Genomic DNA, 16384 nt, shown 5'->3' on the forward strand with positions numbered 1-16384 from the left:
GCCCCATCTCTTGACCCACGATGTGGGAAGGCTTTGGTCACGGGAGCTACGGCCCCATCGTGCTCGGCAACAATGGGAGCTTCGGCCCTGGTTGCTCCCCAGAAAGGGGTAATGGCGGCAATATCGGAGAGGGCAGTAATGGCCGCTTCGGGAAGCGCGGCGGCTGTGGGGCTGAGGAAGGAGGAATCTTCGGAACACCCGGTTCCCTCAGCTTCTCCTCAGGAGTGTAAAAAGGCGCAGAAAAAGGCAAAGCACTTGAAGGTGAAAGGTGATAAGCCCAAGAAAAAGAAGAAGCATGCTGTCGGCGCTAGCTCCGCTCCTTTGAGTGAGCAGTTACAGCTTAAGGCGGTAAGGGCTCAAACGCCTGACAAACCGCATCGCGCTTTTCCCGCCGAAACCGGGTCCTCCATTTTAGGAGCGCCAGTAGTGCTGAGGCAACGGAGACTGTCGGGGAATTTCCAAACTGCTGCCTGCGCCCTGACCAGATGAGTCACCAGGATCTGGCTCCCGGTTTCCTGGTCTGACACACAGTCCCGTGTGGAGGACTGTGAGGCCTCCGAGAGCGCGCGTCCCTGCGCTCGCTCGCACCTTCCCTCTCTGCTCCAGACCTGGGAGCAACAGCAGGAGGAGAAGCGCCGCCAAGGCTGCCGCCAGCAAGAGAGTGCAAGTTGGCCCCGCGCCCGGGAGCTCTCAGCTGGAAAAGCCGCTCATTCAGAGGCTGGGAGCTGCACCGCGCACACACCGACCCAGCCCTGGAGCTGGCCGGGCAATAACTGACACGGCAAGCCGCACCATTTCTGGTCAAGCGAGTCCTGAGCAGTTCAAAGCCGCTCCCACGGTGGCTTCTTCTTTCGGCAGGAAGGAAGCCGCAGGCCCCTCTCTGCCCCAAAGAGCCTTTGCTGTGCTGCCGAGTCCCGCAGGAGGAGCAGCCAGGCTGGGGGGCTTTTCGGGCAGGAAGGAAGGAAGACCCCACCCGGAGCATCACCAACGACAACGAGCACCCGGTCCACTCCACCCCTTCTCTCCCACGGACACTCACGGCTTCTGCCTCCTCCAAGTCAGGCACTGCGCTCTCCAACTCGAAACGACCCACGCCTTAGGGATGGGAACCAAAGAAGAGGACTGCTGCAGCCCCACCAGCCAGCCCCAGCAACAACGTTCTCCTCTCCTCCACTCCACGTGGTGCAGGCAACTGAGCTGGGAGGACGTCGGAGACGCACCGCACGCATGCGCAGCAGTGAGCATGAAAGGTGCCCGCCGCCAAGCCAGCAGCCAGGCCAGCAAAATTTAAGCAATGGGGGGGGACCGCTCGTGGGGGAGGGGGCGCCGACGCGCTCCCTTGACTGCTGCTGCGGCTGAGCTGCAGAAATTTGTATTATTATTTTTTGAATCGGCGGGGGTCATGGTGGCGCCCCCCCACGTGACCCGCAACGACGGCGCCCGGGGCACGTGCCCCCCTGCCCCCCCTATCGTTACGCCTCTGGATAAATGAGGAAAAAATAACATCTGATTTGAATCAGTAAAAGTGCTTTCAGGCTGTTATTTGCTTGACAAACAGTTGAAAAATTGTCATCAAAGACACTTGAATTGTCACCTACAGTACATTTGTGGATACCTAAGGTTGGATGTTACTTCTTTGACATGATGGTATCCATGGTCTAACTATGTGGAGGAGTTCAAAATGTCTGAACCAACCCCTTTATTTTCAGTTGTGTTTTCTGATTATACTTGTATATATGTTTGGTGGAGGATTTTTCTTAGAACATAAGAAGAGCCCTTCTGGATCAGGCCCAAGGCCCAAGGCCCATCTAGTCCAGCATCTTGTTTCACACATGGCATACAAGATGTCACTAGAAGCCTACAGGCAGGAGATGAGGGCATGCCCTCTCTCCTGCTGTTACTCCCCTGCAACTAGTATTCCTAGGCATCCTGCCTCTGAGGCTGGAGATGCCCTATAGTACTTAGACTAGTAGCCATTGATAGACTTCTCCTCCATGAAGTTATCCAAACCCCTCTCAAAGCCATGCAGGTTGTTGGCTGTCACCACATCCTGTGTCAGAGAATTCTACCTGCTGATTATGTGTTGTGTGAAAAAGTACTTCCATTTGTTAGTCCTAAATTTCTTGGCAATCAATTTCATGGAATGACCCCTGGTTCTAGTGTTGTGTGAGAGGGAGGAAAATTTCTCACTATCCACTTTCTCCACACCATGCATGATTTTATAGACCTCTTATCATGTCTCCCTGCAGTTGTCTTTTTTTCTAAACTAAAATGCCACAGGTGTAAAAGCCTTGCCTAATAAGGAAGGTGCTCTAGGCCCCTGATCTTCTTGGTTGCCCTCTTCTGCACCTTTTCCAGTTCTACAATGTCTTTTTAAAGATGTGGTGACCAGAACTGTACACAGTACTCCAGGTGTGGCCGCATCATAGTTTTGTATAAGGGTATTAAAATATTAGCAGTTTTATTTTCAGTCCCCTTTCTAATATCCCTAGCATGGAATTGGCCTTTTCCACAGCTGCCGCACATTGAGTCCACACTTTCAACAAGCAGTCCACCATGACCCCAAGATCCCTCTCCTGGTCAGTTACCAACAGCTCAGATCCCATCAACGTATACTTGAAGTTGGGGTTTTTCGTCCCAATATGCATCACTTTACACTTGCCAACACTGAACTGCATTTGCCATTTTGTTGCTCAATCTCCCAGTTTGGAGAGATCTTCTTGCAGTTCCTCACAATCTGTTTTGGATTTCACTACCCTCAATAGTTTAGTATCATCTGCCAATCTGGCCAATTTGCTGCTTAGCCCAACTTCTAAATCATTTATGAACAATTTAAAGAGCACTGGTCCCAGAACCGATCCCTGGAGGACCTTCCTTTAGCATGGCCACTTTACCCAGAGGTTGCTTGTTGCTATTAAATTGTGCAATTCATCTGTATTTTCCTTCTATGAAATCAAAAGACAGAAATATTTTGGAAGATTAAGCGTGATGATGAAGATACTCAATGCCTGAATAAATAAAAGTTCTAGAAACAGAGATAATTATTTTTAAACCTGATATCTGGAAGATGTACACTAGCATAAAGAAGAAGATATAGGATAAAGAAGAAGATATAGGATACAATGCATTCAGACTGTATTTGCAAACTAATAATAAGGTCATGCACATGACCGTAATCAGTGGTGGGCCGGGAGGCCAGCTCCTGCCTACCTCTCCACACACAAGCAGCCTCCCCAGTTCATTCTGCTGCTCAGTATGGCACATGATCGTCTCTTCAGGGAGCAGCAGAGCAGGGATCCGGATCCCATACCTGTACTCTTGATCCATATAGGAGGATTTACTATTAACCATCATCCTGCAGCTCTTCTCTTCAAGGTCATTGCTGGAAACTGAGGTGCTATGAAGAGTTACCAATTGTTTTTTAAAAAGCATATGACACAAACACAAAATCCATGGTCTTTCTATAAACAGTCAGATTCTTTCCTCCTCTGTTATTGGATGTAGATTTGTTTGCTTTTAACTGTACCTTTAGTTTACTTCTTAAAGATACGTATGAACAAGAAAGATTTTGTTACATTCATACAACTATCCTCCAACCTGTTCTCCAGTAACAATCTTGGCTTACATATCTGTATGCATAGCAAGTGGATAAATGTATGTTCTTTTAACTAAAACTCAATTTCATAACAACAGCCTTGCTGGGTCATACTCAAGTCCTATCTAGTCCAGCATCCTGTTTCACACAGTGGCCCACCAGATACCTCTGGGAGGCCCACAGGGGATCATGCCCTTTCTCCTACTGCTGAAACTGGAATTTAGAGACATCTAGCCTCTGAGGCTGGAGGTGGCCTATAGCCCTCAGACTAGTAGCCATTGATACACCTGTCCTCCATTAACTTATCTAAACCCCTCTTAAAACCATCCAGGCTGCTGGCAGTCATCACAACCTGTGGCAGAGAATTCCACAAGTTGATTAAATGTTGTGTGAATTAGGACTTCCTTCTGTTGGTCCTAAATATTTTGGCAATCAGTTTCATTGAATGACCCCTGGTTCAAATATGAGAGGGGAGAAAAACTTATCTCTGTCCACCCCATGCATTATATTATAGACCTCTATAATAGGGATGTGCGACACAAAATGGATACAAAATGTTTTGTACCCAAAACAGCCTGTTTCGGGTGTTTTGTAGACAAAACAAAACACCCATTTTCCAGATCCGAAAGTTTTGTATACAAAACAAAATGTCCCTGTTTTGGCTACAAAACGTTTTGTTGTTTCGGACCTCTATTTTGTGGTGATCTCTGAGTCAGTCTCCATTTTGTGTTTGACATCTCTTTGAATTTCCCGCCCTTCCAGCCTTCCAATCGGTGACCTAAAGCATGAGCCTGCCTGAACCCAGCCTGCCAGCCTGCTATGGCTACTGCATGCCAGCTTGGGAATGGATTCACTGTGCTTAGTTTTTATGCTTGTATTTTATAGGTTTTAAATTTGGTTTTTTTTTTTATATTTTTAGCTTAATATTCTTATTGTCATTTTATTGTATGTTTTTTAACTTTTGTAAACTACCTTGAGATTGTTTTTAATGAAAGGCGGTATATAAATTCAACAATAAATAATAAATAAATAAATTCAGGGGCAGAATAGTGGGTTGGGTGGTAGCGCCCCAATGAGTGCCTGCCAGGCTGCCACAACCCAGATTCCAAAGGAACTGGGCAAAGGGCTGATTTGTTGAAGTTTACATGTCTTTAAGTTTTTGGGTTTTTTACCATAGGGAATAATAGAGGTTTCAGCAGCCCCATAACTCCACTTGGGGGGGCACCAGGGTGGCCCAGAGCAAGTGGTGGTATAGTGCAAACAGGGTGCCAACCACTCCCATGGTTTGCTAACCGAAGAGGTGCTGGGTTCTGTTGTTTCTGAGGTGTTCTGAGTGTATCTTCTCTGGAAGCATATGAGATTTTCAATGACAAACCATGAATCCACTCTCATATGCTACCGGAGAATTTACACTCAAAACATCTCAGAAACAACAGAACCCAGTACCCCATGGGTTAGCAACCCATGGGGGTGGTTGGCACCCTATGTGATCCACACCACTCTACACGTACTCTACACATGCTCTACACTCTACACGTGTTCTACACCACTCTACATGTGCAAGTGCTCTACACCAAGTGCTCTACACCCCGGTGCCCCCCCAATTGCAGTTATAGGGCTGCCGATACTTCCATCATTCCCTATGGGGAAGAACCTTAAAGATGCTTAAACTCCATTAAATCTTTAAAAATTAGCCCTCTGCCCAATTCCTTTGAAATAATTCTTGCAGCTTCCTTGCCCCCACTGGGCACTACCACCCACTCTACTCTGCTTTGTGCCACCCCTTTCCCTCTGATGTGAAGTTATACTTTTGCTGAAACCTCCATTATTCCCAATGGGAAAAATCTTAAACTTCAAAAATGCACCAAAAATCAGCCCTTTGCCCAATTCCTCTGAAATTTGGGTGGTAGCTTCCACCCATTGGGCACTACCACCTCCCCCCACTAGTTTTGCCCCAGGGCCATTTTTAAAAACCCACAACATTTCAGATTTGGATTTTGGAATTTCAAACAAAGAACAAAATTGGGGTGTTTCAGATTGGCTGGTTTTGAACAAAGAACAAAATGAGGGTGTCAGATTTGGGCCAAAAAAAAAACAGGAAAAAAAAACGCACAACCATCCCCTCAGTCATCTTTTTTCTGAACTAAAAAGCTGTTGTAGCCTTACCTCACAACGAAGTTGCTCTAGGCCCCTGATCATCTTGGTTGTCTTCTTCTGCACCTTTCCCAGATTTGCAATGTCCTTCTTAAGATATGGTGATGAGAACTGCACACAGTATTCCCAATGTGGCCACACCATAGATTTGAATAAGGGCATTATAATGTTAGCAGTTTTATTTTCAATCCCTGTTTTAATGCAAAGGCATAGGATTTGTATTTTTCACAACTGCCACACAGTGAGTCGACACTTTCAATGAACTGTCTGCCACAACCAAGATGCCTCTCCTGGTCAGTCAATGACATTTCAGATCCCATCAGTTTATAAGTGCAATTGGGTTTTGTTATGTTTTTTGCCCCAATATGCATCACTTTACACTTGCTAACATTGAACTACATTTGCCATTTCATTGCCCACTCCTCTAGTTTGGAGAGATCCTTTTGGACCTCCTCGCAATCTCTTCTGATTTCACTACCCTAAATAGTTTGGTGTCATCTGCAAGTTTGGCCACCTTGCTGCTTACCCCTAGATCATGTATGAATAAACTGAAAAGCACAGGTCCCAGTACAAATCCCTGAGGGACCCCACTTCTTACTTCCCAGCATTCAGAAAACTGCCCTGAAGATCTTGGGGGCCCAGGTTCTTTGAATGCATCTGCTCAGTTATAGCTACACCCCTGCTTGGCTGTCTGTCTTATGAAAACATGGGGATTTTTATCCGGATGCATTGCTCTTGCATGAAGAAGGGGAAGTGTATGGTACATAAAAGCTAAAAAGCAAATGAAGACTGTGTATAAACATGAAAGATTTCACAGTAGATTTTCTCCCACAAAGTGAGCCAGGTTTCCTCCCACTAATTGACAGAAGTGTATATGATTCAGTCCTCAACTTGTCCCTTCTGCCTTGCTTCAGGCAGCCTGACCACAAACTGTATGTTGTTGTTGGGGTTTGTTTTAGGGTTACATGTATGCTTATTCAGTTAAGCCTATCAGCTGACATTCTGCACATTGGTGGTTCTGAACCATCTACACTGCTGAAGGTGACTAAAACAATGCCTGTGGTGTTCTGAAAGAAGCCATTGTGTATTATAGAAATGTGATCATCACACAATTTTGAGCATTAGCACAAGAGCACTCTAGTGAAGGGATTCTCAACATTGGGTCCCCAGATGTTCTTGGACTTCAGCTTCCATAATCCCCAGCCCCAGTGGCCTTTGTTTGGGAGTTGAAGTCCAATAACATCTGGGGACCCAACGTTGAGAATCCCTGCGTGTAGTACATCACCACAAGCATTGTTTTAGGTGTCTGCAGCAGCACAGGTTGTTCAGAAGAGCTCACGTTATTCTGCATGGAACGTTAGCCACCATCTTTTTTTCTAAAGCACAATTGTTGTTTTTTTTAAAGTTGCCAAATTGCTCCAAGGATGAATGAGTGATCTATGATTACACAGACACCAGCCAACACGTACTGTGCACAGCCAGATTTTGCACTTCTGTTAATCAAGATAAAATAGTTCCTTTATGTAGAATACAGCAAATATGTTTCCAGAATGACCTAATGCCTCAAACAACATCTTTTCCGCAGCCAAGCCTGCCCTCTGGACACCCTTTCATTTAAAGTTTAACATATGCATGCCCACTTTATCATGTGTACACACATGTATTCTTCAACTGCACTTTTGCACATCAGCCATAAATCTGCTCTATCAACTTTGTTCACTTTGGTTGGTGACATAAGGGGAAATGCATTATGGCTATCTCTCACTCCATTCAGTATGGTCTTCAGTAGAGAAGGCATTATCTAGCCAGCAGTATGGCCTCTTTAGATTTCGATACTGCTTTAGTGTTTGTGTTCCAGATGCTGGGACAATATTAGAAACAGGCAAAAGGCTGGACTCAAGCAGTCCACTTAAAATTCCAATCTGTTTCCAAAGTATGACAACAAACTGGTATTTGCACCATATGAAATTGGTGTTTGTCTAACTCTGGGCAGTGGTGTAGAAGGGACATAGGTGACCTGGGTTCACAGGCAGCCCCACCCCCATAGCAGCAGCACACTCTCTAGCCTGATAGTGGAACATTCCTTCTCCTAGTGGTGGCAGCAACCTCTGTCAGCAACAGCATGCTCCTACCAGCAGATGGGCAGGAAGCAGCGGTAGGCTGCAGAAGCACACTGCTGGGGGCAGGCACTGCACACAGGGAGAAGGAGAATGGCAGCAGAGTGCAGCAGCCCTAGGAGTGGCTAGGGAAGGGGAGCAAGGTGGCCTAAGAGACAGGAGGGCACAGGTTCTCTTATAGCTCTGCCTCCGACTCAGGGTGTCTATCGATGCGTTTCATAATCTTCTTCCTACTGAGGTTCTCTCCAGTTTCAAAAACAGGCCCAAATTTTTCCCTGAGAGAATCCTATGGGAGCACTAATTAGAGACAATTATAGTTTAATTTACCTTTAACCTCCAGTAGAATGACCTTTGTACTCCACCAATTGAAATATTACCATGCTAGTTAATTGTTAAATTTGTTGATCCATGGAAGAAAGGAGCCAGAGTCATGCCCTTTTAGGAACCTATAGGTAATAACTGAACACTTCCCCATGGAACAAGAGCCACGGATGTAGCTTTCTGCATTTTGAAATTCAATTGCCATTTTAAATGAAAAGAGTACCTGAATCTTCATCCATATACCGTTTTGGGTTTTAGTTAATCAGCTTGACATATTGGCTGAAATTTAGTTGGCAAATAAAGCATCCACTGCTTGGTACCCTATGAATTAAGAGTCCCAATAAATAAAGTTCTAATTGAGTTACATGGGGGTTCCCCCCCGCAACTATTCTGTACTGCATTCACTAGGTAGTGGGACACAAATATGTAATGGCACTACTAGTACCATTTCCAGTGCCACTCAATATCCATAGAATCCACTGATATTTTCTTACCACTATAAGGCTGTGGTCTGTCTCTGTCTCTCTCCCCACCCCCCACCCCCACTGTATCAGGATGTGCAAATATCTTGCCCATTCCAGCTGTGATGTGTAAAGGGGAACTTGTGTACATTACCCATAGGAAGATGTGTGTGTTTTCCCCACATATAGCACTCAAGCATCTTCTCATGGGCATAGTGTGCAAGTTTTCCCTTCACATTCTACAGCAGAGCAGCGGTTTCTCACTCTTCACCAGCTCCTATAACATGAGAAAGAGCTTTGTGAGCAGAACTGAAGAAGGAAACAGAGAGGATATTTTGTACTGTACTCATACAAACCCTGGCATTGCACCCTTTGAGAAAAACAAATCTTGGGTAACATGTAACATGATATAATGTATAGCTCAATACCATTTATATCCTCAGTTTATATAGCCACATAAAGCAATATTTATTAATCCAAGCTTTGAAACTTGTTTATATGCCTTAAATATTCAGTCAAAACAGATGCTGAATATCTTCAATGTGAAGAAGCTGTGAAACATGTATGGTGGCAAGCTCTGCAGGTGCTTATGATTACGTTCCATTAATATGCCACTTATTACACTTGCTGCAAGATTCCTGGTTTGATTTATATCCATTCATGTTTGCCTGGCTCACAACCAAAGCAGTGCCAGAGTATGTGGGGCAGGGAGGGAGGGAGATCACCCTCTTTCTCAAAGAAGCAGGTGATCAGAAGGAAGAGGGTTTGGAAGAAGGTGGGCAGTAGGTTGGTGGGGGGTGGAGGTTTTGCGGATCACCTAAGAAGAGGTTGCGGGGAGGGATCGGACCATGTCACATTCCTGATGAGGTCATCAGGGTACAACATGGTCCAATTTGGCACAGAATTGGGCTGAAAAGGAACCAGGCTATTTTCTAAGTTTTAAGGTAATTCATCCCATCATTATCACTTCAAGTGTTCACCCCATTTTAAAATTACACCTTCTTTACCACTCCTGTTGGACACAGCATTTTCAATTTAGCTTCCTAGCTGTTCACAGAGCATCACACTACCAAGCTATTCCCCCGCCCATCAAAGGGAAAAACAAAACAAAACACCTTACAAGACTATTAAGGCTGAGGTGGGAGAGACTTAATTTGAGTGAGTTTCAGCTTCAGGACTTGGGGCGGAGGTCATGTGCGGAAGGCTGTTTCCCGTCTCTGCCTACATTGTCCCCAGCCTCAGACCCATTCCCTATTCACATCACAATTCAGACCCCACCATCACCTCACTTTCTTCCATGACCTCACCTTCTCCTGCTCTCTCATTTTTTCCAGTCTAAGAACATGGGTGCATACGTCATCATTTGAAATAGTCCTTGTTTGGCAATTTACATACCAACACTAACTATATTGGAAAAAAACCACTGAATCATAATGCAGTTGCTTGATGATTATGATGCTTGCTGCACTGATCTATTTATAAATATTTTTGGGGAAAACTTTTTTTTTTTAGTATGTCCATAGGAGAACTGAGTGGAATTAAAATATTTGAGAAAGGTTTTAGACACAGCCACAATGTTTTTTGAGCAGCCTAGTATTTTAAGCAATTTTAGGCCACTCTGTATTTATAGTGTTAAGGAGAAAACTATAGCACTGAAGCCAGTCAGGTAATTAGAAGGTGTTGCCAGTGCAGCAAAATTGACACTGTTACCAGGGAAACAGGTTTTTGACATCCTTAAGTTTGGATAAATGTTTGGGAAAAGGAATCTGCACAAACAGGTAATTAGGTAGGAGACTTGCGGAGAAGGTAAGCAGGAAATGAAGTTAGGAAGCAACCCCTCACATATCAAAGTAATCATCTTTCCATTTATCAAGAGCAGAGGATGGTTGTACTCAAACAAGGCTTCAGATAGGGATGGCAGTACTACTGAGACTCCGGGTTGTCTGAGAAAGAGAACTAGTGTGGGGCACAAAATTGGATTAGTGACCACACAAGGGAAATTATCACAATTTTTATGGCGTGAGAGTTTTCAGGATGCAAGGTATCATACAGAGAATGTCTTAGAATGCTGGATGTGCTCTAGTATGACCAAGAGAGAGAAAAATACCTGAAAAGGCCAAAGATTGGAGGATCTAAGCCTATGACTATTTTAAAATAAGCAAACATGAAATGAAGTTGCCCAAAGAGCTTCTGACATAGCCTTTGAACAATGCTTCTTATTTTCTTTATAATACAATTGTTGCTTCAGACAATGAAACAATTTTCATGCTTGAGAAAGGTAAGGATGGATGGATCTACTACAGGTTGGGTATCCTTTATCCAAACTGCTTGGCACCAGAAGTCTTCTGGATTTTGGACTTTTCCAGATTTTGGAATATTTGCATACTGTAATGAGATATCTTGGGCATGGGATCCAAGTCTAAACAGCAGCTTTACTTTCTGTGCTATAGATAAAGATAAATGCTTTCTCTTTTTCTTATCACTGTTACCCATAGGGGTATCTGCAGTCCTTTTTGACATTTGACAATAGACTGTACTGTACCTTTAGAAAACAGAGCAGGCACCAACGGAGCACCAAAACAGACACCAACAGAGCAGGCGCCAAACTGAGCAGGGAGTGGAGGAGGCTTTCCCCTATTATCCCACCCTCCCTCATCCCCCTCAGCTCCTTTCCCGTCCCATCCTCGATTTACACTTTGGCGGTGGCAGAGGCTGCTGTTCCAGCTGCCGGGCTTGCACTCCCCTGCTTGCCTTTGTCTCTAGCGCCAAAGCGAGTGAGTGAGCTGAGGTGTTTTGTTTTTTGTTTTGTTACGAGGCGCTCAGCTGCAACGAGTCAGTGCTGCGGACACACACCGTGGTGGTTTCTGGATTTTGGAGCATTCCGGATTTCGGATGTCTGAATTAGGGATATTCAACCTGTATTACGAGTATTTATATACCGCTTTTCAAAGAGATTTACACAGGGGGGAAAAAGATGGCTCCTTTGTTGGAGATGCAGCTCCCAATGGCATTGACTCTTAACTAGGGGTATACATGGAATCAGCTGGCCCGGTTCAGTCTGAGTCCAAACCAGACCAGTTCATTCCAGCATGTCGCTCGAACCCCTCCCTGGTTTGGTCCGGGGGTTTTTCATAATTCCCCCTCCCAGTTTTTTTAATCATTTACTCCCTCCAGGGGACTTCCTCTAGGTGGCTGGGAGGGTCCATGGGGGGTTCCCGCTCCCCCTACCAACCTCCTTGCCACCCTAACCGGCCATTTTGGAGGCTGCCACACCTGTGCAATAGGCCTCTGCATGGCCTGGGTCAACAAGGGGTGGTTCAGTTCGACCCTGAATGGTCATACCTGTTTGCACACCACTACTCTTAGCACCAGCAACCCTATTGACCACTAGGGCCATTAGGGGTAGATATAGCTAGTAAGGGCAATCTCCCTCTGACTAAGCTTCTCTACTCTGATTTCCCCATGTTAGACCAAGTCTCAGGTTTCATTCACTCACCTGAGAGAGACTTCTGTCTTCTCCCCTTCCCCCTCATCCTGTATGGATCTAGCCAATAGGTCTTAATCTACTTCTGATGGATTTCCTAAATAAACTTTAACTTTAACTCTATGTCTCCATATTTTAAGTAGCAGTGCTCTCCTTACCTGTGCACTTCCACTGTAGCTGGGACAGATAAAAAGATATCTCCCCACAAGCACTCTAACAGGGTTATGGCCCCAGTGAACCCAGAGAAAGCAGACAAAAAGTCACAGCAAGCACTGTAAGTGGAAAACCTGCTTGATTGGAAATGAGTTCCAGAGAAATGGCAGGGAACCATCTTGCCATTGAGTCTAAGCACAGACACAGGCAGCGATCCCGAGGCTGGTTGAAACGTGGTCATTAAGGATGGAGACCTTTCTCATAGCTCAAGGAAGACAGACCTGAAACAGCTGGAGAACAAGCAGCTAGGGATGTGCATGAACCTGATCGAAGGGCCTTTTACGGGCCTCCGAACAGGTTTGGATGACCAGCAGTTAGGCCAATTCAAAGATGGGAGGGATACATTTAAGGGCAGGGGAGGGTGCTCTTACCCTTCCCACCACATTTCCCCCACTGATGCTACACATTAAAAAGGGTCCAGCAGGGTGGCAGCGTACCTCCCTGCCGCCCTGTTCCCTCATCAGACTGGAAGTACATGACGTGCATGTGCGTGTTGGGCATGTGTATGCTGCGCTCACTCATATGTGCAACGTGCACGTGTACATGTGCAACATGCGTCAGGTACTTCCAGTCACTTCCAGTCCAATGAGGCAACGGGTCGGCAGGGAGGTATGCAGCATCGGTGGAGGAAATGCAGTGGGAGGGGAAAGAGCACCCTCCCCCACCCTCAAAGGTATCCCTTCTCCAGTTCCATGCACATCCCTACAAGCAGCATGGGATGCCGAAAACAGAAAAGTCTATGAATTCATCTGCTTGCATGTGAGTGAATCAATTATTGTTCATTTGATTCATGAACAATAACCAAATGTGTGTTGGCTGTGTAGGAAGCCAGGCGATTTGCAAGTGAATTGTTCTCAGAACAAAGGCCCTGGCCCCAGTAGACCTGCTGAAAGAAATGCCAAGAGGGATGACTCATCATCCAGAATAGGGGTGTGCAGGAACTGTTCGACACCAAATTGGTTGACCTCAAACTGGACAGGTTCAGCAGCTTGATCAGGTACTGAACCAAGGGAAGTTTGGTCCCTGATTGAACCCTTAGAGTTGATTCATAGTGATGTCTGTGGAGCAATGCAAGTTGAATCTTCAGGAGCAAGTTCAATCATCTTCAAATACAAATATGACAAATATTACACATCGCTTTTAAACAAAAGTTCCCAAAATGGTTTACATAGATATAAATCAAGAAAATAGCTTCCTGTCCACAAAGGGCTCACAGACTTAAAAAAAAAAAGAAATGTATGTTAGACACCAGCAACAGCCACTAGAGGGATGCTGTGCTGGGGATGGATAGGACCAATTGCTCTCCCCCTGTTAAAGAGAATTACCACTTTAAAAAGTTGTCTCTTTGCTCAGCAGGGGACCTGCTCAGAGTAGATATTTCTTGACTTTCATTTATGACTACTCCAGATAGTTAAGTTTAATTTAGTTTATTTATTTATAGTTGACCAAAAATAAAGCAAGAAATTACAAATGTTGCAATAGCAAAACAACAAATATTAAACAGACAATATTGCAATAGCAATTAGAGCAGTACCAAATCGTCGTCACAACAGTCTCATGAACAGTCTGAGCTCCCATTAGGAGATCCATTAGGAGCTCCCTAATGGCTATATAACAAAATTTCACCACAGTATAAGAAATAAAAGAATCATTAACCACAAGTAAAAAAATAACTAAAAAATCATCAGGATGTCCAGGGAATCTAGTCAATAAGGGCAGAATTAGACAGTGCCTAAAATCCTGATAGAAACTACAGTGCAATAAAATATGAGCAATAGTTTCCATTTCAACAGAGCTGCAAGGACAAAGCTGAGATTCCATGGGTAGATGGTGAAAGCAAAGCTGAGGGGAAAGCATTAAAACAGGCTCTCGAGGAGGCCCAGCAGAATTTAGAAAAAGTAATAGATGTCAGATATGGTGCAGGAGAAAAACCTGACCCTATCTTTAATGATCTATAGAATGCAGGCAGACAAGCCACATCATTCTGCAACTCAACATCCTCCAGTCGCTGACAGACCATGTTTTTTGCTCTTTCACAAAGCCCATTTTGAGTAAAGAATCTGGAGCTATTCCAAGGAGAAGGAGTTGATTAACTATCTTCAGACACCAAGGTGGCTGAGGCATAACCGATAAAAATTTGGGTAAATGTCCTACTGGTTGAAGATGGAGTTTAAGCCAATAACAAATGATTAACAGCCGAGCCCTAGTTTCTACCTTTAATAAACCAGCCTCCTGGTGAATCACCATATTAGCAGTGCACCTAGGTGCAGAAAAAGGAGCTCTCAGGAAATCTGACTGAATCCTTTCTAGAGTGACAAAATTGGTATAGGGGCCTAATTGGGCACCATATAAAAGTTGTGTCATAGATTTGGCTAGATATAGCTTAATAGTGGCAGGGACATAGCCACTGCCCTGAGTACGGTGGAACTGCAGTATAGCTGCTGCACTTTTTTGTGCCATGTCGGATACCAGTCTTTGTGCCATGTTGGAGATTTCCTACCATTGTACTGAAAGACCATTCCAAGATATTTAATACGTTTCACTTGCTCAGTCCGATGACCATCTACAGACCAAGTGAAATTTTTAACTCTGTTGTTAAAAAAAGATAATTAGAAGAGTCTCACGATCAGTGAGACTCACCGGAAGGGGGTTTGCGTGGAGAGCGGGCTTAGCCTGCTCTCCCCACAGATTATCGGAAGGCAGCCCTGGGTGGCCAGATTGGCCACCCACATGACTGCCAGCTCTGTCATGGAGCCAGCAGGAGCTGCGGGGATTGGGAACCACATGGCCCCCGGAAGTTCCAGGATGCCCCATGTGAGTGCACGGAGCATCCTGGAGAGACCCCAAAGCCCAGGAGGCTGCTTTCAGCCTCACAGTCAGGGATCTACTCATGTGCCGCTGCACACCACTCCAATAACCTCATTTTGGGAGAGGGGTATTTTGGATGGCTAGCTGCTGGGAGCTGTGTGGCTCCCGTTGCAGCACACGACTGCCCAAAAGTGGGCTAGGCTCCCTTAGCCCGCTTTTGGGCAATCATGAGAATCGCCTCAATTTTAGTTTTGGAGTAATTGATAACCAAATGCTCCTCCTGGCAATGGAGAGCCAAGCCCCCCAAGGCTCTCTTAAGACCAATCCTGGTCTGCAAAAAGATCACAGTGTCATCAGCATACAGAAGTATTGGTGACTTTTTGTCAGCTAGTTTTGGGGCATGGATGTCCAAACTCTGTAACTGTTCAATTAGTGCATTAATATAGATGTTAAATAGAAAAGGTGCCAATATGCAACCCTGCCTCACCCCCTTTTGAAGTTGGAACTGAATTAGATAATTGGCCCTGTGGACTAAATCGGACATGCAGAGTGGTATTCTTGTGTAGTTTGTAGATTAATAATAACAGCCACTTATCGATCGATGAATTTGAAAGTTTTGATCATAAGAGGTCTCTAGACATAGAATCAAAGGTGGCTATAAAGTCAACAAAGGCTGCAAAAAGAGATCCTTTGTCAGAACAAACATATTTGTCAGTTAAATACTGCAGAATTAGACAATGATCCATAACTGATCTACCATATCTAAAGCCAGCTTGTTCTTCCTCCAGAAAACCTTCTTGTACTAACCAATTGCATAGTTTTATACAGAGATGTTTGGTGTATAATTTGCTGATTATATTAAGAAGGCTTATTGGCCTATAATTAACCGGATCCTCTCTGCTTCCTTTTTTGAAAATGGGAACTATGATAGTGAGAACCCAGCCATGTGGAATTTGGGCTGTCTGATCAATATATGTGAATGTAGAGGCCAGAACCGATTCAATGAACAGATTCATTGTTAGATTTCAGTAGATCGGGAGGGATGAAATCATTGCCATGGGCCTTCCCATTCTTTAGCTGAAGAATCTGGTTTCTTGAGATGTTACGGTGGGGGGGGGGCATCTAATCCAGATATACATTTACTTATATGCTAAAAAGAGAAAGGTCAAGTTCTAGAGAAATTTTAGGAGTATGTTGTAATAGTGAGCAACATGTTTTGCAGAAAACCTCC

Source organism: Hemicordylus capensis, chromosome 2, assembly GCF_027244095.1.
Source record: "Hemicordylus capensis ecotype Gifberg chromosome 2, rHemCap1.1.pri, whole genome shotgun sequence".
NCBI lineage: Eukaryota > Metazoa > Chordata > Lepidosauria > Squamata > Cordylidae > Hemicordylus > Hemicordylus capensis.